Genomic DNA, 24,200 nt, shown 5'->3' with positions numbered 1-24,200 from the left:
CAGCATCGTCTGGAATGTGTAAACTATTCGCCCTAAGTGTCCTTGGTTACTGAGGGAAGATAAGACCTGGCTATTTCTCTGGCTGTAAATTGCTCAGCTGTTTAACTATCTGTCTCAGTTTTCCTCATTCCACTTGTCAAGGAATTTTCCCAGCTTCTTATTCTGATTCCTGCCTTATTCTGATTCCAATTTATCTTTTTTATTTGCTTGCAGGTATTTAAAAAGTGAAAATTTCCTTGGGGATGTATAGAAAGTAGAGGTTTTTTCCTAAAGTAATGAGAGCAATCACAAGATGACTGGTTAAGGAAACGGTCGAGGATAATAATGCATAGGACTCTGCCCCTGTTTACCACTAGGCAACAGAGGAAACCTACACCAGAAGCCGAGTGCATTTAATCCCCTGAGTTCACAGTTGTGTTGCCCATGACTCGAATCATCACAGGAGTGAAGTGGAGAGTTCTAGAAATGTGGGAGAAGTGAGGTAATGGCTGAAAGCCCAGCCATCTGGAATGACACGGTCACCTCGACCCCCCTTTCCTATGGCTCTCCTTCCCTCCCTCATGCTAAGCCTTTATCTCTGGAGCTGCATATTTCATGCTCTAAAACTTCCCGAGCCAAAGGACACCTCCCTTTAACCAGTATTTTCAGTTCTTATCTGTGTTAAGTACAGTTCTTGGGTTAGCTTGCATCTCTCCAATGGATCAATTTTAGGTAGTATTTTTTTTGGGGTGGGGTGGGGGGTGGGGAAGGCTAGCAATGTGCAAGGCTCTATACTCAGAGCTTCACCTCCATTGGTTCATTCACTCCTCCCAACAACACTGTGAGGTTCACATTATTATTAGCCCCACATTATAGTTGATGAAACTGAGGCTCAGGCCTTCAAGGAAGCTGCTGGAATTCAAGCGGGCCTGTCCAGCAGTCAGAACCCATGCCCTGAACCCCTAAGCTATCCCAAAGAAGCCCATCGTGCTTGGACTCCTATTTCTCTCTTCTCTTCCCCATGGCTGGAGTGAACGGTACATTATTGCACAAGATGTTCTGAAACATCTTTCCCTTCAGCTATCAGCCCTGGGGAGACAGAGGAAGTGAGACATGGTTCCTGCTTATAGATGCTTGTCATAAAATGAGGTGATGAAGCCATTGTAACAGTTAGCTATTGCCACAGTGATGCTGAGTAACAAACCACAGATAACTGGTTCCTGTGTCTGCAAATCAGCTGGAGGTGAGAGGAGTGGTGTTATCTGATCTATGCCAGGTTCAGCTGGGCTGGCCTCCAAGCTGCAGGTTGGATTCAATTCTTCTTTCCACATCTTCATTCTGTGCCCAGTCCTCTAAGGGTCAGCTGGCCACGGCAGAAGCCCATTGGTCAAAGCCAGTCACATGGCCAAAGTCAAGCGGTAGGAAGTACTCTCTTGAGGCTATGGGAAGCCGCGTAGAACATTCTTCTAGCACATTGAAGAATTATGGACCAATAATTCAATTTACCTCTTCCATTTGGACAAGTGAATAAAGTAATTTGCATGATACACTTGATCTTGGCCAAAAGGCCTCGAGAAACTATGTGTAATTTGCATGATAAATGCAAAAAAGCAAAAGATGCTGTTAAGGAAGACAGAGATAAAAGCAATTGTGACCTGTCAGCCACACCTTCTCGGAAGAGGCAGCATTTGTGCTGGGTCTTGAAAGGAGGGGTGGAGTTTTCCAGATAGAGGTGGGTGGAGCATATGCAAAGGCCCAGGGGCACAAAAGGCCCTTGTGAGCTCAGAGGGCAGTGAGGCTGACACACAAGGTGGGTGGGGGCAGGGAGTTGGGGACAGTAGAGGGTGCTGATCCCAGGAAGCAGTCAGTAATGAAGCTGATGAGGTGTCTTGGTCAGGCTTGCATTTTTAGGTGAGCATCTGGCTGCAAAGTGGAGAACAGAGAGTAGGCACAATAGTAACTGTCATTTATAGGTTTTAAAGTAAGTATGCACTTAAGACATCTAATTACATTTGAATCTCACAACAACCTATTAAAATAGGTATTATTTTAACATACAAATCAAAGCATTTTTATTTCTTTTGAAGTATTTCCTCATTGGTGAAGCTTGATGAGTTGGAGGCTTGAATGTGCTCTCCTGTGGGGGAAGCGATGGGTCAAGAGCAACTCTTAGCATGCCGTACGATTCCATTAAGGGGACATTCTAGAACTGGCAAGGCAAAGCAGGGGACGTGGTGTATGGGAAGGGAGGGAGGAGTGGGGTAGACCGGGGAGGGGTATGAGGTGGTGGAAACATTCTATAAAGTGATTGTGGTTGAGTTGGTGTCGATGTTTGTCCCAGCTCATGAGACTGGTGTACTTTATTGTAGCTTGCCTGGCCGGTGTTGCTCAGTGGTTAAGCATCGGCCCATGAACCAAGAGGTCACCAGTTTGATTCTCTGTCAGGGCACATGCCTGGGTTGTGAGCTTGATCCCTAGTGGGGGACATGCAGGAGGCAACCAATCGCTGGTGTTTCTCTCTCATTGATGTTTCTACTCTCCATCTCCCTTCCTCTCTCTCTCTAAAAATCAATAAAAACATTAAAAAATAATAAATAAATAAAGTCCACCAAGTGATTTAAAGGCTGATTTAAAAATGTCTCAAGCCCTGATTGGTTTGGCTCGGTAGTTGGAGCGTTATTCTGTGCACCAAAGGATTGTGGGTTCGATTACCAGTCAAGGGCATGTACTTCAGTTGCAAGTTCCCCAGGACGTGCAGGAGGCAACCAATCAATGTGTCTCTCTAATGTAGATGTTTTTCTCTCTCTTCCCCTCTTCTCCCTTCAACTCTCTCTAGAGGTTGGTGGCAAAAATATTCTCGGGTGAGAATTAAAAATAAATAAATAAGTAAATAAATAAGAGCCCCTCTGAAGCCTCCTGCGGGCGAGGCTGGGTCAGTGTGGGCAGTTAGTCAATGGAAGAGGACTGAGGTTTTACAACACATGTATGTGCTTTCCTCTTGCATTTCGGGGTATGTGACCTTTTCCTTTATCTGCCTTGGGGGACTAGGAATGCTTGGCAAGAGCTAAGCAAAAAAGGAGTTGGAGTTTAGCTTTCAGAGTTCTTATTGAGATGACAGGCCAGACTCAAAAGGACTCTCTAGACTCCTTTAGCTCTTACTTACGCATCAAAAGTCAGGCCTGTGGTACTTGACCTTCAGGCTGATTATCAGCCAGAGGGGACATAAAAGTCCGTGCTTCATGGACGGGGCACCCTCGCAGCACAAGAAGGCGGGAAATCCTTCCACCCAGCTCCAGACAGGTGAGGCAGGAGATGGAGATTAAAGAGATGTGTGTGTGTGTGGGCAGGGGTGGGGGTCGGTGTCGGGGGGAGGGCAGGGGGGGGGGGGAAGAGCGGAGGGTGCAACACGTCCTGAGCTGCCCCCTGCATCTGAATCCTGGAGTTGAGGGAGGGAGCAGAAGGCTGAAGGCAGAAGGGCTGAGAGCCACCCCCAGTGTGATGTGGAGGGGACCCCCATGCATGCTGGCCCAGCTCCAACGTGGATGGCACGGAAGCCCAGGCGCTGGTGTGGCCTGGATCGGAGGGAGTGACCGGAGTGAGCCCGAGCTCGATAGAGGGGTGGATGGGGCCACTACAACGATCTTTCCAAGTCCTGACCCCAGAACCTGTGACTGTGACATTTGGCACATGTGACCCAGGACCAGATCTCAGGACGAATGCTCTTGGTTTCCCTGGGTGAGTTCTAAGTGCAACGAAAAGTGTCCTTGTAGGAAGAGGAGAAGGCCATTGAGGACGGAGGCCACCAGGACCTAGAAGGGGCAGGAGGATCCTCCCAAGACCCTTGGGAGGGAGTGTGGCCCTGCTGACACCTTGACTTTGGACTTCATGTCTCTATAACTGGGAGATCAATAATTCCTGTTGTCCTAAGACCCCTTTTGCGGCCATTTGTTACGGCAGCCCCAGGAAACCAAGTTAGGCTCCTGTGTCTTGTAAAGGGATCTGGGGGTGGGGTGCGCTCCCTGCTCCCAGCAAAACCACAGAGACCCTACACTTTCCTTCCCACCATGTAGCATCTGAGGAGGGGGAGAGTGGAGGGGACACAGCTGTGAGAGGCTCCAGATGGCACATCCGTGGACTAGTGACCTGAAGCTTTTCAAATGAACAGAGGTGATGTCAAGTGAGAAACTGAGACACTGCTTCTTGTCAAGTTTAGATGACGTACCACTCCCCACACACTCCCAACCGCCCTGTTACAGAAAACAGATCCACATCCCTGAGTAGCTGTGGGTGTAAAGGTAACTGCTGTCCGGGGAAATGAGAAACGCCCGCAGGAGGACAGCTTGGGGAGACAGGATGCGTGGGCCTCGGCCACTTTCAAGTGCAGCCGTCAGAGCTCCTGCAGCGTCCCTGGGCTGCCCCGGTGGCGGCAGGACAGCGCTGCCCACCAGGACACTGAGAGCATTGGCGACGCCGTGCGGCCGCTCGGGCTGAGGTACCCACCGAGGGCCACGTGTGGACCCCCAGACCACGCAGAGTCTGAGACTGGCTACTGTCCAGTTTGTGCATCTGGAACGTGTTGCTTGATTGCTCGAAAATTAATCAGGATGAACCGGGGCTTCTGGTAAAAAGGCTGTAAGGAGCGCCTCTCGGAGCCAGATGAGTCAGGGCCCTGCCGATGCTGTGTGGTCTGCGAGCAGCGCTGCCTGGAAGCGTCCGTGCGCTCTGGCTGATTCACAGCGGTTTCCCCTTGGAGGGCAGCTCTGCAGCCCCCCAGCCCCACGCCCTTCTGCAGAGACAACTGATCATGCAACCGTGTTCGTGTCCTGTGGCTGCTGTAACAAGTGGCCACACCTTATAGGCTCCCGGAGAGAATATATTCTTGGCTTTTGTCAGCTTCTGGAGGCCGCCTCCATTGGTTGGCGCATCGCCCTTCCTGCACCTTCAACGTGCATCACTCCAGCCTCCGCTGTCATCACCGCTCCCTGGCTCGGCCTCCCTGCCTCCCTCTTATAAGAACCCCTTGATCACATGGACCCACGGGATAGTTCAGGGTAATCTCATTTCAGGATCCGTACCCTAATCACACTAGCAAAGTCCCTTTTACAGTGTATAGGGGGCGGAGTAGTGCCCCTCCCACCCCCAAATCCATGTCCGCCTGGACCCTCGGGATGTGACCTTATTTGGAAATAGGGTCTTGGTAGATGTAATCCAGTTGATGTCATACTGGACTGGGGTGGGTCCTAATCTAGCCACCGGTATCTCTGTAAGAAGAGGGAAATTTGCTCACACATACACAGGAAGCTAGTCAAGTAAAGATAGGCAGAGATTCAAGTGACATGACCCAATGCCATCGATGCCGCAACCACCGGAAACTGAGAAACCAGCACGGGGCCAGTTCTTTTCTAGGGCCTTGGGGGGGGGAAGGGGGAGGGGCGGAGCAAGGCCCTGTTGACCCCTGATCTTGGACTTCTGGCCTCCAGGCTGTGAGAGCACACCTTTCTGCTGTGCGAAGCCTCCCCGTTTGTGGTCCTTTCTTACCGCAGCCCTAGGAAACTCATGTCCACGCCAAGTTCCAGGGACTAGTCAGCTGGGGGGACCTGAGCTGTGGGAGGCTGCAATGTGGGAGGGTGGGAGAGGGCCTAGCTGTGTGCCCATGGGGAGGTTGGGCAGCCTCTCTGGGCCTCAGTTTCCCCATCAGAGAGAGGGGGCAATAATAACACATACCCCCGCAGAAAGCGTGAGGATTGGCTGGAAGGCCCCATGGGGAGGTTGGGCAGCCTCTCTGGGCCTCAGTTTCCCCATCAGAGAGAGGGGGCAATAATAACACATACCCCCGCAGAAAGCGTGAGGATTGGCTGGAAGGCTCCATGGGCTCGGCATATTGTAAGTCTTTAAAGATGCCGAGTGAGCGCCAGGAGCTCAGGTGGGCTCGGGGCTGGAGGCCCACCTTGGCCCTTGGGGAAGGAAACGGTTCCTCCTGAGGTGACAGGGCAGGGCTTGAGCTAAGGTCAGTGCAGAGCTCTACTCACAGGTGTGAGAAGGTGGAGGCAGCCTCGGGCAGAGCCGCTAGGAAGCTGCCATAAAGTTCACAGGCTGCCGGGCTCAATCAGGAGGTTTTTCTTACTGTTCTACAGATTATAAGTCCAAGATCAAATGTCCACAGGGCTGGGCCTCTGGGGGGCCTCTCCCCTCGGCCTGTGGGCATCCGTCTTGTCCCTCTGTTCTCACAGGGTCGCCCCTCCGTGCATATCTGTGTCCGAATCTGTAAGTCTATGGCAGTGATGGCGAACCTATGACACACGTGTCAGAGGCGACACGCGAACTCATTTTTTTGGTTGATTTTTCTATGTTAAATGGCATTTAAATATATAAAATAAATATCAAAAATATAAATCGTTGTTTTACTGTGGTTGCAAATATCAAAAAATTTCTATATGTGACACAGCACCAGAGTTAAGTTAGGGTTTTTCAAATGCTGACACGCTGAGCTCAAAAGGTTCGCCATCACTGGACTGGATTAGAATGCAACCTCATGACCCGATGGGCCTTAATCACCTTTTTAAAGACCTATCCCCAGACATGGTCATATTCTGAGGTGCTGGGGGTTAGAACCTCAACACAGGAATTTGGGGGACACCATTCAGTCCATGACAGGAGTACAGAGTGTTCTCAGGATTTTTTACTGGACAGTTAGCTGTTTGAGGGAAATGTATGGCTTTCTCTCCCTGACAAGGTTACATGACAAGATCTGTTCATTAGCCTTTGCTGTGCAACAAACATCCCAAATTGTAGGGGCTTCAAACAGTGACAGTCTTATTCTCATGGTCTCCGGGGCGGCAGTCCGGCTGGCCCTCCGTGATCTCACCAGGGCTCACCCATGAGCTGCATGCGGGTGGCTGACAGCTTCACTGGGGCCGAGGGTCCCGGGCTGCCCGCTCATGCCGGCCATTGGTGTGGCTGTCCGCTCAGACGCCATGGTTTGCCTTCATGGGTCCTCTCCTCCTCCACTGGGCTAGACTCAGCTTCTCTATGGCATCTCCTCTCGGGGTCTGAGAGGGAGAGCAGAAACTGCAGACCTCTTGAGTCCCAAGCTTGGAACAGATACCCCATCACTTCCGCCACAATCTATTGGCCAAAGCAACTCACATGCCAACCCAGGCACCAGGGGACGGAGAAATAGTCTCTACCTCTTGACAAAATGAGGGCAAAGTCACTTGCAAAAGGGCCGGGACACGGAGGCAGGAGTCGCAGGGAGCCATCAGCGTCATGATCTATCACGTTGTCAGTTCTCCTTTGAAGAGACATGTTCAGCTTTGGCTCGAGTTGAAAGCAGGATCCAGTGAGCAACAGACCACAGTCATGCAATGAAGACAACGATCAGGAGGATGTGCACACCAGATGAGATCATTCTCGCAGTTGTCCCCAGGTCAAAGCACCCACTAGGACTTGCACATGGACAGGTCTCACGAATTCACGTACTCACCCAGCCAGAGCCTGCCGATGACTCTGAAAGGTCTGTCTTCCCTCAGGCACCAAATTGCCTATTTCGCAGGAACACTGAGGCCACCCTATTGTTTGAAAACAAACATCTCAGTTTATCATGGTTACTCAACAGGGAAGACAGAGTCCTGGCATGTTCTGTTTAACAGATCTTTGGGTATTCAGGACTTTTGTTGTTGCCATTGTTGAGCAGTTTCTTGGGAGTCAGAAGTGATTCTGTGGCAGTCAGCAAGCACTTGGCGAGCGCCTGCTGTGTGCCCAGCACTGACGTAAAAACAAGGAACCGATAGATGGTTCCTATTCCTGTTACCTGTTGCTACACAAGAACACCTCCCCCCCAACCCCCCCCCCCCCCCCCCCGCCCCAAATTTAGTGGCTTAGCAAAACAGCAATGATTTCTTCCGCTCACGTAGCAGGGGGTCTGGAGGACCCATTCCGGATGGCGCACTCTCATCACTGCAAGTTAGTGCTGGCTGCTGGCTCTCTCCACATGGCAGCTTGGGCTTCCTCACAGCATGGTGGTGGGCTTCCAAGAGCAAGTGTCCCAAGAGGAAGAAGTGGAAGCTGCCAGTTTCTTAGGGACTAGCCCAGAGTCACTTCCACCATATTCTTGGCCATGCAGTTCAAAGCCAAGAGAATAGTATCTTCCCCAAATTCACGTCCACCTGGAACCTCTGAGTGTGTCCTTACTTGGAAATAGGGACCGTGGGAGTAGTAAGTTGAGGTCATACTAATCCAATATGACTGTGTCCCTGTCATTAGAGGATACAGTTATGTAAGTTATGCCACGTAACGTAACGTAGCATAATGTAATGTAACGTAACATAATGTAACTTACAGGACAGATCAGAAGCTGGAAGAGACAGCGAGGATCCTCTCCTACAGGCTCCAGAGGGTCCTGGAGAGAACACATTTCTGTTGTGTTCGGCCCCTAGTTTGTGGTCATTGGATCTGGCAGCCCCAGGACACTAATGCTCACATTTACCCTGCTTTTCAAACTGTGAGCACAAGCTGTACCTGTTGGATTGCTTTCTGGGGTGGGGGTGACTAGGGAGAGTGTTCCTGGGTGTAATGCTTGTCAGGGACAGCATTGATAGAAACAGGAGGGGTGAGAAGTTGGAGAACAAAGATGGTAGGGATGATACTAAGAATTCTCAACAGTGAACTCGTCTACTACAATAGCACGAAAAGTGTGCCTGTTATTATTCCCATTTTACAGAGGAAGAGACCGAGGGGCAGAGAGTCAAGGCACTTGTCCAAGGCCTCAGGCCAAGTAGTGATGGGGCTTGGATTCAAGGCCCAACAGGGGATCTGGGAGCTCAGGGCCATGAGGAGCTGTGTGAGGGCCCCTCTCCAGCCGGAGGGGTGGGGTGCTGTGACACCCTCGCTGGGAAGACCAGTTTCCATTCTGCCAGTCCTCTCCTCCCCCAGGCTGACAGAGAGGTTTAGAATCCCCTGGAAACACCACACCCTGGGCGTGAAACCCAGGGCCCGGCCTCCCTGGAAAAGGCCGATTGTCACCCAGGGAGAAAGCAATCACCGTGGCAGCATTTGCCAAAAGAGCTGAATTTTCTGAGGAATCCCCAGTGTGAGCAAGGAGTTTCTTATGAAATTTAAATGGAATCTCCCCATTTTTTAAAATTGATTTTTTCAGAGAGAGAGAAAGGGAGAGGGAGAGAGAAACATCTATCAGCTGCATCTTGCACACCCCCTACTGGGATCAAGCCTGCAACCCAGGCATGTGCCCTGACCAGAAATCGAACTGGTGAGCTTTTGGTACATGAGATGATGCTCAACCAACTGAGCCACACTGGCCAGGGCGGAGTCTCCCAATTTTTTAAAGATATAATCACACTTTCATTTTATCACTTTCTCCCAAAAGGAAGAGGTGCCAGATGGATGATTCAAAGGAGAAAAAAAAACCTAAGAAACAATAACAAAACATTTTATTATTTATTTATTTTAATTAAAAATTTTTTATTTTTAAATATTTTTATGGATTTCAGAGAGGAATGAAGAGAGAGAGAAATATCAGTGATGAGAGAGAGTCATTGATTGGCTGCCTCCCGCATGCCCCACACTGGGGATGGAGCCCGCAACCCGGGCATGTGCTATGACTAGCAATTGAACTCTGACCTCCTGGTTCATAGGTCAACACTCAACCATTGAGCCACGTTGGCTGGGCAATAACAAAGCATTTAAAGTCTAACATCAGATCTCTTTTCACCTTTAAACTGAAGATGTTGTCAGGATTAGCTACTATGAAGAACAAAGACCCTCCTCCTCCTTCCCACCTAAACAGGAATAGAACTTCATTTCTCTTTTATGCGTTAGAAGTCTGATCTAGGTAGTGAGACTGATGTAGAGATCTACACTGTCATGGACTGAGGGGTCAACATTTATGGTTTCTGCTCCCAAGGTACCTCATGGTCAAGATGGCTGCTGCTCTCCAGCCATCAGACCCATATTCCAGGTCGGAAGGAAGGAGAACAGTGAAAGGTGAACGTCCCCCATCCTATAGGGAGGCTTCCTTGAAGCCAGACACAACTCTTAAGCTGAAATGTACCTCAGTGGACAGGAGAAGCTACAAGGCAGGCTGGGAAGTATAGTCTTGTAGCTGAGTGACAACTATTAGAATGTAAGAATCTTTCTGTTTTAAGAAAGGAGATCATTGAGCAATCGGTGCGACTGCTGGGGAATTTTGTGGCCAAGGGGACCCAGCACTGAGATGGAGACTTGGGAAGTGGGCATTATTGTCCCAGGGCGGGCACAACTGTGTCACACCAGGTGTTGATGATTGGCATCGCTTTTTGTAAACTTTCCCTTGGCTGAGGAGGAAGGATTTGCCAGCATTCCAGGATAATTGTTTATACTTCAAAGCCATAAAAGCATTTCCATCCCAAGTCCTGTGACAACAGGCTCCCTGGATGTTCCAGTACTTGCTAACTGAAGAATTCAACAGGATGCCCTCCTGGCCACCCCTTCGCCTCTGCAGGTATTCCTCACGAGAGGAAAGCTCACAGTTGGAATTCAGGACTCGGATAGGTTCAGGGGGGCGGGGGGAGGGTGGGACAGACCTGCATCGGACCTATTAACATTTAATAAACAAATCACAGTATTGTTCCAATCGCAGGGTTTGGAGCCCCCGGGACTCACACAGAGCGATCCTGGGTAACGTGTGTGAGCCTGACTTCCTGGTGTGATGGGGATGCAGTAGGTCCCACCTCTCAGCATTGGCATGAGGCTGTAATGCAGGATTCCTGTTGCTCAATAGATGGTGAACTTGGGGTTCCTATTCCCACCTGTGTGCTCAGGGCTCACCGGTGCTGAGAGAAAGGGAACTATTCTGAGGGCTGTGGCTGACCGTCCTCTTTGGTGCCAGGAGCTCTCCCCGAAACATTCCAGCTACCCACTCAGGCTGCACCCCCCCATGGATGCCCACAATTCGGGAGGCTTGCCTTTTGGGGGCTCCCAACTCTCTCTCTCCAGGTTGAAGTCTGCATTGCTTAAGGCTCTCACCTCCCCATGACGGTCCCTGCCTGCACACGCTGAGGTCCCGGCTTCCGGTCTTTGCATTCGCTGCCCTCCGCCGAGAGAGCCCCGACATGTCTCCTGATCGCCCATCTAGACCCATCTGTCTTGGCTGTCTCTCTGCCTGGCCCCCTTTCCACCCACTACTGTTACAGACTCTTGATGCCCCGGCTGGTGGGTGCGCCAGGTTAGCCCACGCTGAGGTCCCTTCCCTGCCACAGGCAGCTGGCATGGCTGGGGATCTTGCTTTGGGTCCCCCCCAAACAGACTCTGAGACAGGATGTGAGTGCAAGTAGTTTCTTGGAGGAGATGACCCCAGAAATACCAGGAGGAGGGTAAGTGAGACAGGGACAGGAAGGACTTAATAATGTATGGCTGTTGACCAGCTACCACTGTGGTCCCTACAGCGTAATCCCCTGGGGCTCTGGAAGCCAGTGTTGTCTCGCCTGAGAGGTGAGGAGGTTGGGGTATCTGTACTGCAGTTCTTGCTAAATTATCTGTGAGTGCTGCTCTGCGGGGTGTAATTCCATGTTGCTTTTGGCCTGCCCCGAAGTCCTGTGCTCAGAATAAGCTCTGAGGCCAAGGAACACATATGCTGGCAGCTGGGAGTCAGGCTGCCGTGTACCCAGCCATCATGGTTAGAGGACCAGGACGGGCATGAAGGCATCTGCCAGAGTGGGCATGTGGCCTGGGCCAGGCCAATCCGGTCTTTCTCTGGGGTTTTATTTCTCAACTAGAGGCCCAGTGCATGAAATTCATGCATGGGTAGGGTCCCTAGGCCTGGCTGGAGATCAGGGCCAATCTATGGGGTGACCAGCAGGGCAATCAGGGGGCCCCTGCTGGCACCCACCTTAGCCAGCTTGGTGCCACCCACTCGCTGGCCCTGCCCCCCTACCACCGCCGCCAGTTGCCTCCCTCTGTGGGGTGACCAGTGGGGCGATCGGGGAGGGGGGGGGCTCGCACCTGTCTTGGCTAGCATGGGGCCTGCGGACTGGGGGCAGCTCCTGCATTGAGCGTCTGCCCCCTGGTGGTCAGTGTGCATCATAGCAACCAGTCGTTTCGCCAGTGGCTCCACCATTTGGTTGATTTGCATGTTAGGCTTTTATTATATAGGATATGTAGCCAGGTGGGAGGTGCCGGCCTGCTGAGTCACAGAGCTGGGCAGGGTTGAATTGTGGCTATCAGTGGCAACCTCCTCTGTTGGAGGAGTAACAGGAGGGAGCCAGGCAGAACCCAGAGAGGAGCCAGGAAGTCAGCGGAGGGGCCAGAAGAAGGTGTGGCCATCTCTTTGAGGTCCTGGACCCAGGTGTGCCGAAGTTCCTCTCCTGACTTCCCACTTATAGAAGCTGACACATTGCCTCTTTCTTCTGTAGTCTGTCCTAGTTAAGTTTCTGTAACAAGCAACAAAGGAGTCCCGGTTAATGCACTGGCCCTGCTCACGTCTGTGACGCCACAGTGCACCCCTCGGTGCTGACACCGCCCCTCTCCTGGGCTCCTTGGAACCATCTGATGCCTCTGTTATTGCACTCAGCACAGAGGGCTGCATTGATCGTTCACGCAGGGCCCCGCCATTAAAAGGCTTGTCTCATGTCTGCCTTCTTCATCTCTTTTTTTTCCAGAAAGCCTGGTCCAAAGAACGGCCTCAGTAAATGTCATCAAGTAGAATCAAAAGTGAACTCCAGCATTCATTTATTTTTAAAAACCTATTGACATTTTCTGCTTGTATTATTTCTTGTGGGATAACTCGAGTTGGGCACATTTGCTATTCGCTGTTGGATGAAGAGTTTCTTTAACTTGTCCCAAACCACCTCTCTCAAACTTTAAGAGGGTGCCCATCATATTCTGGGATTTGGTGTCCACTTTTCCTACATGAGTCATATTTTTTTATATAGTTAAATAATTCCACAGCTAAGCCTGAGCTTACCAAACTCTTCTTGTAAAAAGCCTTCCTCTCTTTATATGGCTGTTTAGACCTTGTCAGTTCTTTACTATTTTTCTCCTATATTGTCCACATGTGCCATGGCATGAAGTATATGCTCAATACATCTTCAATGGGTAGATGAATGAATGAATGCACAGGTATCCCGGGAGGATAGAGTGATGCCTGGGACCCGATCCCCGAACTTCAGGGTCCTTGTCCCAGCTTTGGTTTCCAGAAGCAGACGCTGTCCTGAGGTTTTGAGGGCAGGCGGTGTATCTGAGAGGTGCAAGGAATAGAGGAAAGAGGTGGGTTAGTGAGACAGGGAGAGAAGGAAGCTGATAAACTGAGCATCATTAAGGCAGCTACCACGTGGCAGACTGGAGAATTTTTCTGAAGCTTCTCAGCTGAGAGATGGGACCTGGGGTATTTAGATCCTCAGCCCTGTTAGCCGTTGTTAGCTGATGCCCTAGGCACTTTGGGGATGCCAAGCTTGTGGGCTAGGTAGGTTCTGACAGCTCAGGGGCAGCCTCCACAGATGTAGGTGTGGAAGTCAGGTTTGTGCATGGAAATGAGTGGGTCTCCTAGGGACATGCATGGGACACGATGAAGCCTGCTTCAGCTTTACCTTAAGCTACTGTCCCCCTGACTCTTTTGCCAGCTGTTCCTACAGATTCTTTACGGTGGATCATCCCCATCCATCTGGCCTTTGGGTGTGTCTGCAATATGCAGCGCCTCGCCATCACGTTCATGTCGCCTGGCTGTGTCCCCTTGGTCTCATTTGACTGACCAGGGGTAGACAACTCTCCCCACGGGGCCAATTAGCATCACTTGTTGGGAAGTTAGAACCGGGATATGGCTGGGCGTAGCCTGTGCTGGTCCCCGTGAGCCCCCATGCTGGTGGGAGGGTCATGTCCACAGGGAATAGGTGAGGCCTGGCTGCAGAGGGAGAAGGAAGGGACCCCTATACTGAGGGGGAAATACATGGTCCTGCCAGGATGCCCGGCTCCCTTCCAGGACTAACGCGAGTTCTTTTCTGTTTTGTTTTATTTTATTCTTGTAATTTTAGTTCTTTGAGGGTCTTGATTACCCTTGGATTCCACAATAACCCAGCATCCTACCCAGAAGCTCCCTCCTCTGCTTGCACTAACCTGAGTGTGTTTTTGTTACTCACAACTTTAGCCCATCAGTACCTTCCAACAAGTCAGGCAAACCCTTCCCCCTGAGACCCCGGAGGACCACACGATGGGCGTCGGTCCATGCAGAGGTGCCACCATCTTTCTTTTCCTTGTGGTTCCTCTCTCTAAGCCATGCTCATCACAGAACGATGCCCCATGTCTCCTTGGCTCGGCGTCTTCACGGTCTTTGAAGCCGAATCGAGCCTGCAGCTGCTGAATGGGCGGGTCAGGAACAAACAAGAAGCTGGATTCCCGGCCATGGCTCTCGATGTCCAGCTCAAGAGACTCCAGGGAAAACAAGTGGCGAGGAAGACGTTGGTGCCATCTTCCCCGCTGCCCCCAGGCAGACTCTGTGATCTGATCAAGGGTATGAAAGTGACACCAGCCCCGTGACACCCACAGTGACATAGGAAAGAAAGACCTTGATCTTTGCTTCAAATGATTAAACCTTCAGAGCACCTGTGCAGCCCCCCCTCCCCCCCATTCTGCACTTGCGACGTGTGTGGTCCTGCCGTCAGCCCACCTTGGTTTGGAGAGAGCCGTTGGCAGAGGGGTGGAACCTCTCTAGGAGGTCATGACCAGGCCCACATGTTCCTTTATTCAGGTTGGGCTTCGTTACGGTTTTCAGAAGGACCTTTTCCTTCGTCTCAAACTCTCCATGACTTCATTCCTGCCTGGGAAGCAAACAGGGAGATCCCTTTGCTGGGATTTCCAAGGATGTCAGTGGCCAGTCCCTTCCCATGAAGATCCTTGGGTGCATCTTGGTCCCTTCCCATCCAGGACCTCCCAGGAGCCGATGTTGCCCATGACACACCATCTTTTTCCAAGTCAACTGTGAATTTTTGGAAATCTAAGATTACACAGTGATGGAAAAGTTGATTAAAATTAAACTTTTCTGTCTCTTTATTCTGCTGGCTCTATTAACAATGATATTAACTAATACTTGCTATGTGCAGGTATTATTCTAATTTTTCTAATTATTTTCTGTATATAAACCATTTAATATTTTAATAACAGCCCTAGGGGAGAAAGAGGCCATTGCCATTTTACAGATGGGAAGCCGAACACAAGGCCAACAGCTTGGAAGTAGAGAAGCCAGGATCGGAACCCAGCCGGACTGGTTCCAGACAATGGCACCAACCAGCAAGCTACGGACTCAGTCTGCCCCAAGGGTGATCCCGCCTGGGAGGCAATTGTCACTCAGATGTCAGGTCACTTGAACAGCTGGTGGCTGGTGGAGTTAGGATTCAAACTCATCTGTCTAGACGCAAACACAGTGCTCCTTTGGCTGGCCTAACTTGGCCCCCTACGAAGGTTGAATTGTCCTTTATTGAGTGCTCCGTGCCAGGCACTGAGCTGTGTGTTGTTATGTATCTTGTCTACAAATTCTTTGATCTCTACCTGTTGAGAGGTGTGCTTTATGTCCTCTCTTCTTTGACCCGAGGCAGACTCTGTGCTTTGACCAAGGGTATGGCAGAGTGACACTCTATGATTTCCAATGAAAGGTCATAAAAGGCCACACACCCCACCACATGGGTGAACCAGCTCGGATGCCCAGCTCAGTCCAGCCTTCGGATGTCTGCAGCCCCAGCCAACATCTGACTCCAACCTCGTGAGAGACCCCCAAGGAAGACCCATCCAACTGGGCCTGTCCCAAATTCCTGACAAAATTCTCAGCAAAGTAGAGTGGCTGTTTGAAGCCACTATGTTTAGGAATAATTTGTTACACAGCAGTAATAACCATAACATCCCATTTGAGGAATGCTAGCCCAACTGGGCTATTGAAGAGAGATACGAAATATCTCAGAAATGCCCAATGGGTTCACACTAAAGCAAACCCAAACTCCCTAATCCCTTCAGGCCACCTGGTCTAGAGGTCAAGGTCATGGGCACTGGGCTTGGACTGCCTGCGTTGGAATCCCAACCCCATCTCTCAGTAGCCAAGTGACCCTGGGCAAGTATCTTCATCTGCCTGAGCCTTAGTTTCCCCATGTATAAAACAAGGCCAACAATAGCCACTTCCCTCACTGGGTGGTGAGAGGTTCACAGGCTGCTGCCGGTGAAGCCCCCAGGATAGCGCCTGGCACATGTATGTGCTTGCTGAAGTCAGCAGGCAGGGGTGGGCATAGCCAGATGCCAGGCCATGGAGGCTCAGTGGGGTAGACAGAAGCAGTGAGGCAGATGAGGAGAAGACCACAGAGGGAGAGGCAAGAAGAAACTGAGGGAGAGAAGAGGGTGGGGGTCTGGAAGGTTCTGTTGTGTGCAGGGTGCTGGAGCAGTGGCTGCCAGGCCAGAGGGGGGTTGGGAGCCTGGCTGGGGAACGACATTGTTTAGTGCCCTCAGGTGGCAGCTCTGCCAGTGGGAAGGTGTCTGCAGAGCTATCCTGGGTCAGCAAGGAGCCTGCAGATTTGCCATAAAAAGCATCATTAAGGAGGTGGAGGTCCGAGTTAGAGTGTGAATATTTCAGTATTAACACCACCTCCTCCCCTACCCCCACCCCGCCAATGGTGTGCCCATGAGAAATTAGATCCTGTGAAGCTTTCCTTCCCCTCTGCTGGGCCGGAGACCCAGTTTATTGCATTCCCCTGTACCCAAGACATGTGTTTGCTTGTTTTATAAAGAATTTCTTTAATTTTAAAAAAATAGATTTTTGTTAATTTCAGAGAGGAAAGGAGAGGGAGAGATAGAAATATCAATGATGAGAGAGAATCATTGATCAGCTGCCTCCTGCATGCCTCCTACTGGGGATTGAGCCCGAATCCCAGGCATATGCCCCAACTGGGAATCTAACAATGACCTCCTGATTGATGCTCAAACACTGAGCCACATGGGCCAGGCTGTACCAGAAGCTTAATGGTACACAAGGTGGTGGCAGTTCAGTGGGTAGGAGTGTGAGTTCAAATCCCGGTTCCTCCACTTGGGAGCTGTGTGGCCTGGGGAAAGTTACTTACACCCTCTGTGCCCAGTTTCCTGATGATTACAGCCTCAGAGGATTGTTGTGAGGGGACAGGATGCTGCATATGGGGCTGGGTACCTGAGAGGCATCTGTTAATAGTCCAAGGTTTGCCTTTTGTCAAAGCGAGGACTGTGGTTCTCGAACAAGTTGGTTCACCCCTGAATACATTGATGCTTGGAACAGAGCCCAGTACATAGGTGCTTAATAAGTGTTGAATGATTGAGTGTCAAGCTGAGAATGGTGTTTCAAAAACGGAGAGAAGAAAAGTAAAAGAAATGAAAAAAAGCAACAGAGGTTGTCTACATTGTTCTTTATCTGCATTTGAGCTGCACCAAAATCTTAGGCAAGAGTTTCCAGCTTTCTGAATCCATATCACACATGCCCCACCAGTTACCGAGGCATCTCCGTCCCTCATCCCTGCCCTAGTCGTTCTCCGTCTGTATTCCCCTGTAAGCTCTGCCCCATCTGGGCACCCCAGGCCCTGAGATCCCAGAGGGGTCTTATCTGAGCCTGCTCACCACTGCATAGCACAGGGGCTGGTGCGAGTGATTCAATGGGAGTGGCAAAGATATGAGTGGTGAATGAGCTGATTCCGATGTCTTCATGCAGCAGGGGGACAGGCTCCTCCTGTGTGCTGGCACACAGTAGGGCCACACTATGTGACTGAGTGTGGAGCACAGAGAGGGAGCCCTTCAGCTTCTCCAGCCTTGTTTATTCTCCTTGGGCTTACATGCTTCAAAGGCTATTCCTTCTTGGCTCGAAATCGTTTTGTTACAGTAGTAAGAGCAGAGTTTGAACCTGTGCTGCTGCCCCCTAGCTATGGGACTCTCTTCTCCAGGCCTCAGTTGCTAAATCTGTGAAATGGGACAATCTCCATCTCACGGGATTCCTGTGAACATGTATTTGGATAATGAAGGTAAAGGCGCTCAGCCTACATGGGTGAGGGGTTTTACTGCTCTCATCCAGTATCATCTCCTAGTCTTCGTTTCTTCATTTGCACTTTGTGAAGAGAGAGCGAGATAGAGGGAGGGAGTGGGGAAGGGAGGGAAAGAGAGGCAGAGACAGAGAGGAGACAGACACGGTGAGAGAAGACAGAGAGGCGGAGGCAGAGACATTGACACTGAGTCGGGGTGGCATGCGTGAAGTTCTACCCATGTGCAGAGGATGGGAGTAAATATAGCAAGTGTGTATTCTGTACCGCAGTTTTCGGAGCCCACGCCCTTCCGGATTTTATTCCTACAATCCCGGGAGGTCACCTCCCTATTCCCTTTTTCCAGCAGAGAAGGCATTTTGGTAAATTTGCAAACCTCTAGTGGAAAGTGCTTGGCACGGCGCCGGGCCCCTGGTAAGCGCTCAATGGAACCGATACTTTTATGGTCACGATGAGGAAACTGAGCGCGTGCTCTTCTCAAGCCCAGCTCTTAGGGTGCGGGTGGTCCTGGACGCGGTGGGGCTCGCGGGGCTCGCGGGGAGGGGCGGGCTGGGGCGGGGCCTGAGGGGCGGGGTGCGGCCCTATCAGCTCCGCCGGCCCCGGTGGGGCGGGGCCTCCGGGCGAAGGGGCAGCGTACAAGAAGCCGCGCTCTGGGTCCCCGCATCCACAGCTTCCTCCGGCTGCCGGCGAGTCCCGTGTCCTGCGACCGGCCTGTCCCGCTGTGCCCGCGCCGCCGCTGTCGCCGCCGCCGCTGCGGCCGCTGCACAACGCGGGAGAAGCCTACGAGCCGGTGATTGGAGCCCAGGGCGGTAAGTGTGGCTTCGAGTCCTTTCCTCGCTCCAAGCTTTGATCCGTTCCCCTCATCTCCGAGTTGAAGTATCCAGGGCAGATGCCAGCTCTTAGGGCTTACCGTGTGCATGCACTGAACGGTGTGCCTGCGTCCCAGCACCGGGTCAGCGGCTCGCCGTTTCACAGCTGGAGACACTGAGGCTAGTCGAGGGCAAGTCAGTGGCCCGAGACCACAGCCAGGGAGGGAGGGAGCCGGGACTCAAAGCCAGTCTGGCTGCAGCTCGTGCTTCGGGAGGCTGTGTGCCCTTGCCGTCCGGTGCCGTTCGCCAGCATTTGTTGTGCGCCCTGTACACGCGGGGCGTCCGTCAATGGGAAGCTGATCGTGTGGAGGTGGCAGGAGGTTGAATGTGTCTATACACGTGAGGACGCGGGGCTGATACTAACGGTGTGTGCATTTTGCTCCATAGGTTACAGGGCCACACCCCTTTATGTTGTTTCAATTGCGACAAACCTCTAGGTAGCCTTCCTCTTCTCGTATTTCAGATGAAGACACTGGGGATTAGAGAGGCGAAGTGAGTTGTCCAGGCAGAGCCAGGGCTGAAACCCAGCTCTCTCTGCCCCCAAAGCTCCCGATGGCCGGGGGTGACCCCAGGCCTGGGGCATGTCAGCGTTCTTGCAGGTTCCGAGCGCGTTCCTGGGGACCTTCAGCTGGAGTGGGCATCTGCATAAACTCCTTGTGTGGGGAGGATTCTGCTGAGAGCTGGGGGCTCGGTTCTGCAGTCCCGGGGAGATGGGCTGCCCTAGATGGACAGAACCAGGGCCAGCCCCTCATGTGGGCATCCCCAGAGCCTCCCTTGCCAAGTGCTAGGCTGGTGGACAGGCCAGAAAGGGCTTAGCCGACGCCTGCTCATTGAAGTCTAAGTTGAATTGGGCATCTTTGAGCCAAAAGGTGAGTAGTTGCTGTGGTTGAGAGAAGCAACTGGGGGCGGGTGGGGGCTGTGCAAATACCCAGCTTGCCTTGCAATACAGAATGGGTTTGTGAGTTTTTATCTTGAGCATCTGAGCCCCTTATTCTGGCAGAATAGGGTGAGCCACCTTTCCCAGCTGGGCCAGGGCATCTAGGGTGTAAAGTCTGACAGGTGCTGCAGAAAAAGACGAGGGGCAGGTCCCCTTTCCCAGATAGACTGAGGGGGCTCTTTGTGTTCTGTGTACCTGCCTTTCTGCTTCTGCCTCTGCTCTGACTATTTTCACATGGGAGGAGCAGAAGGTGTGGGGGCTGTACTGCTAGCGTAACAGGTATGAGGCCCTGCACTTTACCTGCATTGTCACCCCTGCAACACACCTGGGCAGCAGGCCTCTTGATGCCCATTTCACAGATGAGAAAACCAAGGCTCAAAGAGGTGAAGTTCATGCCAAGGTCCCCTAGCAGGTGTGCCTTGCTGTCACCCCCAAGTCTGTCTAGAGCTGCAGACCCCACTTAACCCCTGGGTCTTGCCTCCTTTAAGATGATTCTCTTCTCAACCCCCACCTCCACCTCTGGGCCGGACCGTCACACAAGGTGTTGTTTTGTCTGGGAGGGGCTCCAGGTAAAACTGCTGTCAGCCAAGTTGATCCCAAGCCTCAAGTCCCTGACAGTGCACCCCGGGAGGAGAATGAAGAGGGTCATTTTGATTTTTACAGAGTCTCTTAAGATGTAGGAGTTGGAACACTAATAATAACATTTATAATCATAGCAGCCTGACATTTACCCAGCACTATGGGCAGCCATGCCCAGGGTTTTACATGAATGATCTCACTGACATTTTTATGAGGTGGGCACTGGCCCGTCCTCCTCTTGACCAGGAGGAAATTTGGGGCTTGGAGTGATTGAGGCATGTACCCAGCATGACACAGCCAGGGCAGGGGAGAGCTGCCATCCTGGCTGGGTCCTGCCCCAGATTCTGGAAGAACATGCTCATCCAGTGGTGAGCCACTGGACTGTCCCAGCAGAGCCTGCTGCTCGTCAAGGCTTCTCCTGCCACTGGGATCGAGGTCCCTGCCTGGGTTAGGGGTGGGTCTGGAGAGGGGACGCACTACATAGGGGCTTGGGCTCCACTCTGCCAACAGGTACTGCTCTCAGGGCAGAGAGCCCTGCCCCAGGACCCAGGTCAATACTGGCTCCCAGGATCCTGTTTCTAGATTCGAGAGAAGAGCTGGCTGGCTGGGGGCGGGAATGGAGTCCTGGCAGATGAGCTCGAGGCTCCTGCATTTCACCCCTCCCTCAAACGCCCCCCGCGGGCTGTCCGGCCTGGACTCAGTTGCTTTTATTCAGTTGCATGTGAAAACTGGCTTTCAGAGGCAGGACCCCCAGCGCTGACCCCTTTGGCCTTGCGGGAGCTGGAACATTCCTCTGTCACCAGTGTAATTTACTATGCATGGGAGGTGCCTCTGTGTCTGCTTGCTCCCAACCTACGAGGCTTTTTCTCCTTTTTTCTTTTGCAAACTCACTGGTTTTTGATCAGTCCCAGATGTGCAAACCCAGCATCACTCAAAGGGGCTGATGGCTTGTCAAGAAAGGAAAGTACAACACAGGCATCGCTTCATTTCATCTTCAGTTCCTTGAGCTGAATAGACTCTCAGGCCTTCATGGGACGGGGGTCTGGGGCCCCTCACATGCAACACGCTTTGTTCTGGAACAGGGAGGGCCGGGCAGATCTGGGTGGTGGTTGGTAGGGCCAGCCATGCCCTTTTTTCTTTCTCTTTCCCTTGGAAAAAAAGTGGTTTTATTGTGGTAAAACAGGCATAAACGTAAAAGCTACCCTATTAACCATTCTAAAGTGTACCGATCAGTGACATTTAGTGCACTCGCAATGTTTTGCCAACATCCCCACGATCTAATTCCAGAACATTTTCATGACCCCAAAAGGAGACCTCATAGTCATTACTAGCAGTCACTCCCCTCTCTCTCCTCCCCAGCCTCTGGGGGCTACTGATCTACCTTCTGTCTCCATGGATTTACTAGTCTTGACATTTCATACACGTGTGGCCCTGTGACTGGATTCTTTCGCTTAATATGATGTTGTCCAGGTTCATGCATGTTGTGGTGTGTCAGGGCTTCATTCCTTCTTATGGTTGAGTAATATGCCATTGCGTGGCTAGACTGCATTTCGTTTCTCCATTCTTCTGTTGTTGGAAGTTTGGGATGTTTCCACATTTTGGCTATTGTGAATGATGCTGCTATGAATAGTTGTGTACATGTTTTTGATTAAACACTTATTTTAAACACCTGTTTTGGGTCTACACCCAGGAGTGGAATTGCTGGGTCACGTGAACCTATTGAGGAACCATGTTCTCTTTTCTTGACTCCCTTCTTAAAGAAGCATCAACTCAGGTCCTCTCATTTCAGAACTGGTCGAGGCCCTCTGCCCTGGGTGCAGGGAAATCTGGCATCCGGGTGTTTTGGGGGAAGTGTTAGCATTCCACCCAGGGTCACAGCAGCACCTGGCTTTGTACCCCAGGCTGTGCCCCTGTGGGCACTCGCAGACAGACACCCCCCTTTCAAGGCTGTGAGGACAGACCGTCTCTCGTGATTCCGCCTGAAGGAGATTTATCTTCTCCATTGTCTCAAATGCTCTGTCAGCTTAGACAGAAACCACAGATTCAGGGGGAAAGGAGAGGATTATGCAACTTCTGGATCATCATTTAAAAAAATATTATAAATTATGAAATCCCACATTTTCAATCTGAACGTCTGGATTGTATCCCATTGTGAGTGCAGAATGACAATATCCCAAGCTGGAAAAAGAATCGAGCTTCCCTTTCCTTAATTTTTTTTTTTTAAATTGATTTTCAAGAGAGAGGAAGGGAGAGGAAGAGAGAGAGAGAAACATCAGTCAGTTGCCTCCTGCAGGCACTCCGACCTGGGACCAAACCCGCCTTCTGGGCGTGCGCCCTGACTGGGAATTGAGCGAGCGACCTTTCAGTGCACAGTGCGCTGCTCAACCAGCTGAGCCATACCGGCCAGGGCTCGAGCTTCCATCTCACTTGCAGTCAAGTGGTCCTGGAATGGACCCTGCCCCAGCGTTCCTGCGAATTGGAAAAGGCCCACCCGGAACTCTCTAGCTGGCATCCCGCTGACTTGATCAGAGCCCGAGAAATCTTTCCAGACTAAAGAAGCAGTGCTCTCTGGAGGGAAAGGTGATAGCGGGTGGGGTGCTGGTGAGGGTGCCCCAAGTGGAGGTACCATGTGTGTGTGCAAAGGCCCGGGGGTAGGAGAAGGCCTGGCACCCAGGGAGAAAGACAAGACATTCCGAGTGGCTGAGTTCAGGGTCAGATTCAGGAACAGCGAGGGTCTGCCCTGCAAGTGGGGTGAGCTCCACTGAGTTTGGATTCCCTGCCACCGGTTGCAGGGCTAGGAGTGTATCAGGGTGGTGGTTTCACTTGAGAACACATCACTGTGGTATGAGTAGTGTCCCCCAAATTGTGAGCACCCCATCCTGGCTGGTCCCCTAGGTCTGTGATTGGTAAACCGCGGCTCGCGAGCCATATGCGGCTCTTTGCCCCCTTGAGTGTGGCTCTTCCACAAAATACCACGTGCGGGTACACACGTACAGTGCGATTGAAACTTTGTGGCCCATGCTCAGAAGTCCGTATTTTGTGGAAGAGCCGGTATTTTGTGGAAGAGCCACACTCAAGGGGCCAAAGAGCCGCATGTGGCTCGCGAGCCGCGGTTTGCCGAGCCGTAGTTTGCCGACCACTGCCCTAGGTGACCGAGTGTTGGCACAGCAGCAAAGCTCACAAATCCAGGACTGTTCCTTCCTTCCGTGTATAGCAAGGCCAGGGTTTCAGGTGGTGCCCTCAGTCCCTAATGTCCCCCGCCCCCCGCCCCCCGCCCCCAACATCTTCCTTTCCAACAAAGAGACTTTCTCTATGACAGACTCTGGCCAGTATCAGGGCCCAGCTGGGAGGTCTCACTTTGTTCTGTTTTCATTGTGTTTAATTGGATTCCTGCTTCCGTTCAAGGCAGAAGTGGTCAAATTCTCTGCAAGTGGTGGAGAAGGAAAGCTACCTTCTATAAGTAAACATTTTTGAACCCTCAGAGTGGGCCAACTTGAATAAAAAAACACAGAACATGTGCCTGTACAAGGAGACACTGAAGCTGGACAAGATTGGGAAGAGGGTGTGCCAAGGGTACAGTTTGGGAACTCCTGGATTTAGGAGGGCCTGAGGAGGTTTGAGAGGCTGGCGTAATCTGGAGTAGCAGTTCTCCAAGTGGGGTCCCACTCGAGCTAGTGGGACACAGCAGCACATGGGGAACGCACCAGAAATGCAGATTCCCAGGCCGCTCCCCAGACCCCCTGAATCAGTGTGGCCAGTAATCTGTGTTTTAATGAGGTTTCCAGCACTTTCTGGCGCAGACTCAAATGTGAGACCTACTAG

At 51.7% G+C, this 24,200-nt stretch overlaps 1 protein-coding gene across 2 annotated transcripts in view; it reads left to right on the top strand.

Moving 5' to 3' along the window:
* Window positions 1-18,645: 18,645 nt before the first annotated feature.
* The window catches only part of CRISPLD2 (cysteine rich secretory protein LCCL domain containing 2), a 63,366-nt gene continuing 57,811 nt past the window's right edge, over window positions 18,646-24,200 (top strand). Inside the window, exon 1 of one of the 2 annotated variants that reach the window (XM_036345627.1) lies at window positions 18,646-18,802. The gene's annotated coding sequence lies outside the window, so the exon portion shown is untranslated. The remainder of the gene's footprint in view (window positions 18,803-24,200) is intronic. The other variant, XM_036345628.1, reaches the window with a different exon arrangement.

Source organism: Myotis myotis, unplaced genomic scaffold (assembly GCF_014108235.1).
Source record: "Myotis myotis isolate mMyoMyo1 unplaced genomic scaffold, mMyoMyo1.p scaffold_m19_p_19, whole genome shotgun sequence".
Taxonomy (NCBI): Eukaryota; Metazoa; Chordata; class Mammalia; order Chiroptera; family Vespertilionidae; genus Myotis; species Myotis myotis.
The sequence above is the reverse complement of the archived record's forward strand: the minus strand, read 5'-3'. Positions and strand labels throughout refer to the sequence as shown.